Raw genomic sequence first — 11,064 nt, 5'->3', positions numbered from 1 at the left:
CACCAACTGTTGTCACCTTCTCACCAAGCTGCTTGGCGATGGTCTTGTAGCCCATTCCAGCCTTGTGTAGGTCTACAATCTTGTCCCTGACATCCTTGGAGAGCTCTTTGGTCTTGGCCATGGTGGAGAGTTTGGAATCTGATTGATTGATATCTTCTGTGGACAGGTGTATTTTATACAGGTAACAAACTGAGATTAGGAACACTCCCTTTAAGAGTGTGCTCCTAATCTCAGCTAATTACCTGTATAAAAGACACCTGGGAGCCAGAAATCCTTCTGATTGAGAGGGGGTCAAATACGTATTTCCCTCATTAAAATGAAAATCAATTTATAACATTTTTGACATGCGTTTTTCTGGATTTTTTTGTTGTTATTCTGTCTCTCACTGTTCAAATAAACCTACCATTAAAATTATAGACTGATCATTTCGTTGTCAGTGGGCAAACGTACAAAATCAGCAGGGGATCAAATACTTTTTTCCCTCACTGTATCTTTCTCAACATTCATGTATTTCATATTGCACAGTTCTGGTCAGATTGGAATTGGAATTTCATGGCAGGCGGATTCCTGTGCTTTGTCCAGCGTTTAACAGGACTTTGCAACAATGGCAATTACCATGACGATGAAGCTAAGCAGCGTTCTAACTCTATCGGACAAACTCCGTCACTGGAAGGCCATACGTGTCGTAGCTAAGTCACTGGAAGGCCATACGTGTCGTAGCTAAGTCACTGGAAGGCCATACGTGTCATAGCTAAGTCACTGGAAGGCCATACGTGTCGTAGCTAAGTCACTGGAAGGCCATACGTGTCGTAGCTAAGTCACTGGAAGGCCATACGTGTCGTAGCTAAGTCACTGGAAGGCCATACGTGTCGTAGCTAAGTCACTGGAAGGCCATACGTGTCGTAGCTAAGTCACTGGAAGGCCATACGTGTCGTAGCTAAGTCACTGGAAGGCCATACGTGTCGTAGCTAAGTCAATGGAAGGCCATACGTGTCGTAGCTAAGTCACTGGAAGGCCATACGTGTCGTAGATAAGTCACTGGAAGGCCATACGTGTCGTAGCTAAGTCACTGGAAGGCCATACGTGTCGTAGCTAAGTCACTGGAAGGCCATACGTGTCGTAGCTAAGTCACTGGAAGGCCATACGTGTCGTAGCTAAGTCACTGGAGGGCCATACGTGTCGTAGCTAAGTCACTGGAAGGCCATACGTGTTGTAGCTAAGTCACTGGAAGGCCATACGTGTCGTAGCTAAGTCACTGGAAGGCCATACGTGTCGTAGCTAAGTCACTGGAAGGCCATACGTGTCGTAGCTAAGTCACTGGAAGGCCATACGTGTCGTAGCTAAGTCACTGGAAGGCCATACGTGTCGTAGCTAGGTCACTGGAAGGCCATACGTGTCGTAGCTAAGTCACTGGAAGGCCATACGTGTCGTAGCTAAGTCACTGGAAGGCCATACGTGTCGTAGCTAAGTCACTGGAAGGCCATACGTGTCGTAGCTAAGTCACTGGAGGGCCATACGTGTCGTAGCTAAGTCACTGGAAGGCCATACGTGTCGTAGCTAAGTCACTGGAGGGCCATACGTGTCGTAGCTAAGTCACTGGAAGGCCATACGTGTCGTAGCTAAGTCACTGGAAGGCCATACGTGTCGTAATTAAGTCACTGGAGGGCCATACGTGTCGTAGCTAAGTCACTGGAAGGCCATACGTGTCGTAGCTAAGTCACTGGAAGGCCATACGTGTCATAGCTTAGTCACTGGAAGGCCATACATGTCGTAGCTAAGTCACTGGAAGGCCATACGTGTCGTAGCTAAGTCACTGGAAGGCCATACGTGTCGTAGCTAAGTCACTGGAAGGCCATACGTGTCGTAGCTAAGTCACTGGAAGGCCATACGTGTCGTAGATAAGTCACTGGAAGGCCATACGTGTCGTAGCTAAGTCACTGGAAGGCCATACGTGTCGTAGCTAAGTCACTGGAAGGCCATACGTGTCGTAGCTAAGTCACTGGAAGGCCATACGTGTCGTAGATAAGTCACTGGAAGGCCATACCTGTCGTAGCTAAGTCACTGGAAGGACATACGTGTCGTAGATAAGTCACTGGAAGTTCATACGTGTCGTAGCTAAGTCACTGGAGGGCCATACGTGTCATAGCTAAGTCACTGGAAGGCCATACGTGTCGTAGCTAAGTCACTGGAAGGCCATACGTGTCGTAGCTAAGTCACTGGAAGGCCATACGTGTCGTAGCTAAGTCACTGGAAGGCCATACGTGTCGTAGCTAAGTCACTGGAAGGCCATACGTGTCGTAGCTAAGTCACTGGAAAGCCATACGTGTCGTAGCTAAGTCACTGGAAGGCCATACGTGTCGTAGCTAAGTCACTGGAAGGCCATACGTGTCGTAGATAAGTCACTGGAAGGCCATACGTGTCGTAGCTAAGTCATTGGAGGGCCATACGTGTCGTAGCTAAGTCACTGGAAGGCCATACGTGTCGTAGCTAAGTCACTGGAAGGCCATACGTGTCGTAGCTAAGTCACTGGAAGGCCATACGTGTCGTAGCTAAGTCACTGGAGGGCCATACGTGTCGTAGCTAAGTCACTGGAAGGCCATACGTGTCGTAGCTAAGTCACTGGAAGGCCATACGTGTCGTAGCTAAGTCACTGGAGGGCCATACGTGTCGTAGCTAAGTCACTGGAAGGCCATACGTGTCGTAGCTAAGTCACTGGAAGGCCATACGTGTCGTAGCTAAGTCACTGGAAGGCCATACGTGTCGTAGCTAAGTCACTGGAAGGCCATACGTGTCGTAGCTAAGTCACTGGAAGGCCATACGTGTCGTAGCTAAGTCACTGGAAGGCCATACGTGTCATAGATAAGTCACTGGAAGGCCATACGTGTCGTAGCTAAGTCACTGGAGGGCCATACGTGTCGTAGCTAAGTCACTGGAAGGCCATACGTGTCGTAGCTAAGTCACTGGAAGGCCATACGTGTCGTAGCTAAGTCACTGGAAGGCCATACGTGTCGTAGCTAAGTCACTGGAAGGCCATACGTGTCGTAGCTAAGTCACTGGAAGGCCATACGTGTCGTAGATAAGTCACTGGAAGGCCATACGTGTCGTAGCTAAGTCACTGGAAGGCCATACGTGTTGTAGCTAAGTCACTGGAAGGCCATACGTGTCGTAGCTAAGTCACTGGAAGGCCATACGTGTCGTAGCTAAGTCACTGGAAGGCCATACGTGTCGTAGCTAAGTCACTGGAAGGCCATACGTGTCGTAGCTAAGTCACTGGAAGGCCATACGTGTCGTAGCTAAGTCACTGGAAGGCCATACGTGTCGTAGCTAAGTCACTGGAAGGCCATACGTGTCGTAGCTAAGTCACTGGAAGGCCATACGTGTCGTAGCTAAGTCACTGGAAGGCCATACGTGTCGTAGATAAGTCACTGGAGGGCCATACGTGTCGTAGCTAAGTCACTGGAAGGCCATACGTGTCGTAGCTAATCATCCACAATCCTAAATGATACACCAAATATGGCTGCCAGTACAAACACCAGGGAAGGTTAATTGAATCAGAATATATTTTCTTTAGCTTAAGCTTCTATGATAGTATGTTCTATAACATCTCCTTCTATGACAGTATGTTCTATAACATCTCCTTCTATGACAGTATGTTCTATAACATCTCCTTCTATGACAGTATGTTCTATAACATCTCCTTCTATGACAGTATGTTCTATAACATCTCCTTCTATGACAGTAAAACAGGCCTGATGGAAACAGTAAAATGTCCTAATGTAGACAAAACAAAATACGCTGTACAATTTGGGATCTGTTTTTGTAGGTGAAATAGATAATGCAACAATTGCGGTGATTTAAGCGCAAATATTGATATAAAAAAACGTAATATGGCCGTAAACTCGGAGACACACGATGATATTCCGTTGTACTACCACCACGATGATATTCCGTTGTACTACCACCACGATGATATTCCGTTGTACTACCACCACGATGATATTCCGTTGTACTACCACCACGATGTGGAAAAGCGTGCAGAGGTGGTTAAATGCATGGTGATGAGCTTCATGCAAATGTTCACTAAATATCCAGGAGGGTAGGATATCATTTGGGGAGGGAATGGCCGGCAGGGATGTAGCTCAGTTGGTAGAGCATGGCGTTTGCAACGCCAGGGTTGTGGGTTCGTTTCCCACGGGGGGCCAGTATGAAAAAATAAATATAAAATAATGTATGCACTCACTAACTGTAAGTCGCTCTGGATAAGAGCATCTGCTAAATGACTAAAATGTAAAATGTAAAATTTGAATGATGCTGGTGACATGATTATCGCTGCTTGGCTGCCAATTATCAAATAAAAATGATCTGGCTTTCATCCATTCTCATCATATAACCCTGTCCACTTTTATCCATATCCATATCTCTGTTGTGACAAAACCATGAAATGGGTTCCCATGGCCGTGCAGCCTTGCACAAGCCTAAGATTACTATGCGCAATGCCAACTGTCGGCTGGAGTGGTGTAAAGCTCACCGCAATTGGACTCTGGAGCAGTGGAAACGCGTTCTCTGGAGTGATGAATCATGCTTCACCATCTAGCAGTCCGACTGACGAATCTGGGTTTAGCGGATACCAGGAGAACACTACCTGCCCCAATGCATAGTGCCAACTGTAAAGTTTGGTGGAGGAGGAATAATCGTCTGGGGCTTTTTTTCATGGTTCGGGCCCCTTAGTTCCAGTGAAGGGAAATCTTAACGCTACAGCAGACAATGTCATTCAGTGCATATAGTGTACATACCCTAAATAAATATACACATTATATATAATGTGTATATTTATGTTGTATTATATAGGGCACATTTGAAAAAGAGACCTAGGTCTCAAGCAGTGGCGGCCAGTGCCGTTTAAGATGAGGTGGACCATTTTTTTTTTTCAGGAGCTTGGCCTTATTTCTATTACAGCATATTGGATGTCTCTCATTCACATTCCATTCACCCAGTTCAATGTAACAGCGATAGGTTTAGGCTACTACATGATACTCAAATTTTCCTTATACCCATCATGAGGTTGCTACAAACCAGCCTATGGATGAAAGTTTACAACGTAGGTGCACACAGGTCGAGAGACACATTTGAGGAGACAGACTGTGGCACACTTGCCTGCATCTAGCTGATATAGGGTGTAATCATTAGTCCAACAGTTGCAAACGAGAGTTTCTATTGGACAAATTCAGGTATGTTTATCCCGTTTTGTTCCGTTTGGTTCCGTTTAAGAAATGTTTTTCAACAGAATCGGTGGAATGAATACACCCCTGATCACGCGTAAACTCAGTTCACTTTCATAGCAGCCACGTTGTATTCCTTCTCGCATCTATGCGCTCTCCTCCTCTCACCTTTTCCCTTCGCTTGTGATCTTCAATGCACAACACATCAACTGTACGCGAAAAAAAAAATCCAAGCCAAACCACAACACACAACCTACATCGTTGTCACCATATTAGCTAAAGTAACGTCATAGTCAGCATAGCTAATAGAACTAACGCGTTAGTAAACCCGCTACAATCATGTAGTAACGTTGGTGTACAGTCAGTAAGCAGTTACTCCGGCGGGCCCCAGTGGCAATAAAATTAATAAAACCTTACCTTGACTTGGAAGAGTTCCAGTGTTGTGTTGGAAAGTCATAGCCAGCTAGCTAACATACCATCCCTCTGTTTGAATAGGTGTTTCAGTAGGCTAAACTAGATAGCTGCATTTGCTAGCGAAGTAAGTGAAACTGAAAAAAATGACAATCTCTCTCTCTCTATTTCTCTCTTGCTTCACCTTCATCATGGAATAAATACATTTGTTCAAAACTATTGTCTTTCTCTCCCCTCTGTAGCACATTACGGTCGGAGGCAGAGACGTTGACATACCAGGCGGTGATGCAACCGGTCAGGATGCTCTCGATGGTGTAGCTGTAGAACTTTTTGATTATCTGGGGACCAATGCCAAATCTTTTCAGTCTCCTGAAGGGGAAAATGTGTTGTTGTGCCCTCTTCACAACTGTCTTGGTGTGTTTGGACCATGATAGTTTGTTGGTGATGTGGACACAAAGGAACTTGAAACTCTCGATGCCTTTCCTATAGTCCACGATCAGCTCCTTTGTCTTGCTCACATTGAGGGAGAGGTTGTTGTCCTGGCATCACACTGCCAGGTCTCTGACCTCCTCCCTATAGGCTGTCTCATCGTTATCGGTGATCAGGCATACCACTGTTGTGTTGTCAGCAAACTTAATGATGGTGTTGGGGTCGTGCCTGGCCATGCAGTCGTAGGTGAACAGGGCGTACAGAAGGGGACTAAGCACGCACCCATGAGGAGCCCCGGTGTTGAGGATCAGCGGGGCAGATGTGTTGTTGCCTACCCTTACCACCTGGGGGCGGCCCGTCAGGAAGTCCAGGATCCAGTTGCAGAGGGAGGTGTTTAGTCCCAGGGTCCTTAGCTTAGTGATGAGCTTTGTGGGCACTATGGTGTTGAACGCTGAGCTGTAGTCAATGAACAGCATTCTCACATAGGTGTTCCTTTTGTCCAGGTGGAAAAGGGCTGTGTGGAGTGCGATTGAGATTGCGTCATCTGCGGATCTATTGGGGCGATATGTGAATTGGGGTCTAGGGTTTCCGAGATGATGCTGTTGATGTGAGCCATGACCAGCCTTTCAAAGCACTTCATTGCTACCGACATGAGTGCTACGGGGTGGTAATCATTTAGGCAGCTTACCTTCCCTTCCTTGGGCACAGGGACTATGCTGGTCTGCTTGAAACATGTAGGTATTACAGACTGGGTCAGGGAGAGGTTGAAAATGTCAGTGAAGACACTTGCCAGTTGGTCCACACATCCTGGTAACGCATGATAGCGCATGATTTGAGTGCAAGTCCTGGTAATCCGTCTGGCCCTGCGGCTTTGTGAATGTTGACCTGCTTAAAGGTTACCGAGAGCATTATCACACAGTCGTCCGGAACATCTGGTGCTCTCATGCATGCTTCAGTGTTGCTTGCCTCAAAGCGAGCATAAAAGGCATTTAGCTCGTCTGGTAGGCTCGCTTCACTGGGCAGCTTGCTCGCGGCTGAGTTCCCTTTGTAGCCCTGCCATATCCGACGAGCATCAGAGCCGGTGAAGTAGGATTCAATCTTACTGTGTGTGGAGTAAAGGTGGTCTAGAGTTTTTTTTCCTCTGGTTGCACATCTGACATGCTGGTAGAAATGAGGTAAAATGGATTTAAGTTTGCCTGCATTAAAGTCCCCGGCCACTAGGAGCGCGCTTCTGGATGAGCATTTTCTTGTTTGCTTATGGCCTTATACAGCTCGTTGAGTGTGGTCTTAGTGCCTGCATCGGTTTGTGGTGGTAAATAGACGGCTCCGAAAAATAGTGTGGTCTACAGCTTATCATGAGGTACTCTACCTCAGGCGAGCAAAACCTCAAGACTTCTTTAATATTAGACATCGCGCATCAGCTGTTATTGACAAATAGACACAGACCCCCACCACTCGTCTTACCAGACGTAGCTTCTCTGTCCTGCTGATGCACGGAAAATCCTGCCAGCTCTATATTATCCATGTCGTCGTTCAGTCAGTACGCAGTGAAACATATGCTATTACAATTTTTTATGTCCCGTTGGTAGGATATTCTTGATCGTAGATCATCCATTTTGTTTTCCAAGGCTTGCATGTTGGCCAATAGAACGGATGGTAGTGGAGGTTTACTCACTCGCCTACGAATTCTCAGAAGGACCGACCTCCGCCCCCTTTTTCTCTGTCTTATCTTCACGCAAATGACGGGGATTTGGGCCCGTTCCCGAGAAAGCAGTATATCCTTCGTGTCGGACTCGTTAAAGAAGATCTTTGTCCAGTGCGAGGTGAGTAATCACTGTTCTGATGTCCAGAAGTTATTTTCGGTCATAAGAGACAGTAGCAGCAACATTATGTACACAATAAGTAAAAAAATAAGTTACATACAACGCCAAAAAAATAGCACAGTTGGAGCCTGTAAAACGGCAGCCATCCCCTCCAGCGCCATTATTATCAACAACAAAAAAACTAAGATCTGCTGTTTGATCTGACAATGAATCTCGATGGTTGTACAGTCGTCTCAAATAGAAATATGAAGGACCTCAGCGTTACTCTGATGTCTCTTTTGACGAACATACACAAAATATTTCAAGAGCAGCTCAGCTTTTTTCCATCTTCGTAACATTGCAAAAATCTTAAACTTTTAGTCCTAAATTGATTCAGAAAAGCTAATCCATGCTTTTGTCAGTTCAAGATTAAACTACTGTAATGCTCTACTCTCCGGCTACGCGGATAAAGCACTATGTCAACTTCAGCTAGTGCTAAATACGGCTGCTAGAATCTTGACTAGAACCCCAAAATGTTATCATATTACTCCAGTGAACAGCCAGAAGAGGACTGGCCACCCCTCAGAGCCTGGTTCCTCTCTAGGTTGCTTCCTAGGTCTTGCTCTTTGGGTTTTAGGCTGATGTAAAAAGCGCTTTATAAATCAATTTGATTGATTGAGCACGTCAGCCTGCTGTAGTCTTTAGATCAGGGTTCTTCAATTCCGGTCCTGGAGGGCCGAAACACTTCTGTTTTTTATTTCTACCTGGTAGTTAATTGCACTCACCTGGTGTCCCAGGTCTGAATTAGCCCCTGATTAGAAGGAGAGGATGAAAAACAGAGGTGTTTCGGCCCTCCATGACCGGAATTGAAGAACCCTGCTTTAGATCCTCTTTCCATCTAGACCTGCTGTCCTCACCATGACCTCTGACCCATTCTGCTCTCCTCACCGTGACCTCTGACCCGTTCTGCTGTCCTCACAGTGACCTCTGACCCATTCTGCTGTCCTCACCATGTTCTCTGACCTCTGACCCATTCTGCTGTCCTCACAGTGACCTCTGACCCATTCTGCTGTCCTCACCATGTTCTCTGACCTCTGACCCATTATGCTGTCCTCACCATGTTCTCTGTTCTCTGACCACTGAGGGAATTAAATACTTCTAGGATATTAATTCTAGGAAACATGTACCAACAATATGTTGACTGACTGGTGTGAACACTGTAGACTACTATGAGTTAGTGGTTGTTACATGCAGTGTCATATGCTGGCCACTAGGTGTCCCCCAACCATTCATATGATGACAGTTACTAGACATACTTTATTCACATATTGGTATAAGACACTGTGTATAACAATAAATACATCTCATCACAACACCAATACAGTGGCTTGCGAAAGTATTCACCCACCTTGGCATTTTTTCCTATTTTGTTGCCTTACAACCTGGAATTAAAATGGATTTTTTGGGGGGGTTTGTATCATTTGATTTACACAACATGCCTACCACTTTGAAGATTTAAAATATTTTTTATTGTGAAAAACAAGAAATAAGACAAAAAAACAGAACTTGAGTGTGCATAACTATTCACCCCCCCCAAAGTCAATACTTTGTAGAGCCACCTTTTGCAGCAATTACAGCTGCATGTCTCTTGGGGTATGTCTCTATAAGCTTGGCACATCTAGCCACTGGGATTTTTGCCCATTCTTCAAGGCAAAACTGCTCCAGCTCCTTCAAGTTGGAGGGGTTCCGCTGGTGTACATCAATCTTTAAGTCATACCACAGATTCTCAATTGGATTGAGGTCTGGGCTTTGACTAGGCCATTCCAAGATATTTAAATGTTTCCCCTTAAACCACTCGAGTGTTGCTTTAGCAGTATGCTTTGGGTCATTGTCCTGCTGGAAGGTGAACCTCCGTCCCAGTCTCAAATCTCTGGAAGACTGAAACAGGTTTCCCTCAAGAATGTCCCTGTATTTAGCACCATCCATCATTCATTCAATTCTGACCAGTTTCCCAGTCCCTGCCGATGAAAAACATCCCCACAGCATGATACATTTTTCACCCATGACTGCGTAGCAATGCACGCCTCCAACTCAATCATCAAGTTTACAGACGACACAACAGTAGTAGGCCTGATTACCAACAACGATGAAACAGCCTATAGGGAGGAGGTGAGGGCTCTCAGAGTGTGGGGTCAGGAAAATAACCTCAACAAAAATCACTCAACGTTAAAAAAGGAGGATCGTGGGGACAGCAGTGGAGAAGGTGGAAAGTTTTAAGTTCCTCGGCGTACATATCACTGACAAACTGAAATGGACCACCCACACAGACAGTGTGGTGAAGAAGGCGCAACAGCGTCTCTTCAACCTCTGGAGGCTGACGAAATTTGGCCTGTCACCTAAAACCCTCAAAAACATTTACAGATGCACAATTGAGAGCTTCCTGTCGGGCTGTATCACCGCCTGGTACGGCAACTGCACCGCCCACAACCGCAGGGCTCTCCAGAGGGTGGTGCGGTCTGCACAACGCATTACCGGGGGCAAACAACTACCACCCGAGCCACTGCCTGTTCACCCCGCTATCATCCAGAAGGCGAGGACAGTACGGGTGCATCAAAGCTGGGACTGAGAGACTGAAAAACAGCTTCTATCTCAAGGCCATCAGACTGTTAAACAGCCATCACTAGCACAGAGAGGCTGCTGCCTACATACAGACTTGAAAATCACTGGCCACTTTAATAAATGGAACACTAGTCACTTTAATAATGCCACTTTAATGTTTTCATATCTTGCATTACCCATCTCATATGTACAGTGGGGGAAAAAAGTATTTAGTCAGCCACCAATTGTGCAAGTTCTCCCACTTAAAAAGATGAGAGAGGCCTGTAATTTTCATCATAGGTACACGTCAACTATGACAGACAAAATGAGAATTTTTTTTCCAGAAAATCACTGTAGGATTTTTAATGAATTTATTTGCAAATTATGGTGGAAAATAAGTATTTGGTCAATAACAAAAGTTTCTCAATACTTTGTTATATACCCTTTGTTGGCAATGACACAGGTCAAACGTTTTCTGTAAGTCTTCACAAGGTTTTCACACACTGTTGCTGGTATTTTGGCCCATTCCTCCATGCAGATCTCCTCTAGAGCAGTGATGTTTTGGGGCTGTCGCTGGGCAACACAGACTTTCAACTCCCTCCAAA

This window comes from Coregonus clupeaformis, chromosome 2, assembly GCF_020615455.1.
Source record: "Coregonus clupeaformis isolate EN_2021a chromosome 2, ASM2061545v1, whole genome shotgun sequence".
Taxonomy (NCBI): Eukaryota; Metazoa; Chordata; class Actinopteri; order Salmoniformes; family Salmonidae; genus Coregonus; species Coregonus clupeaformis.
This window is presented reverse-complemented; position numbering follows the sequence as displayed.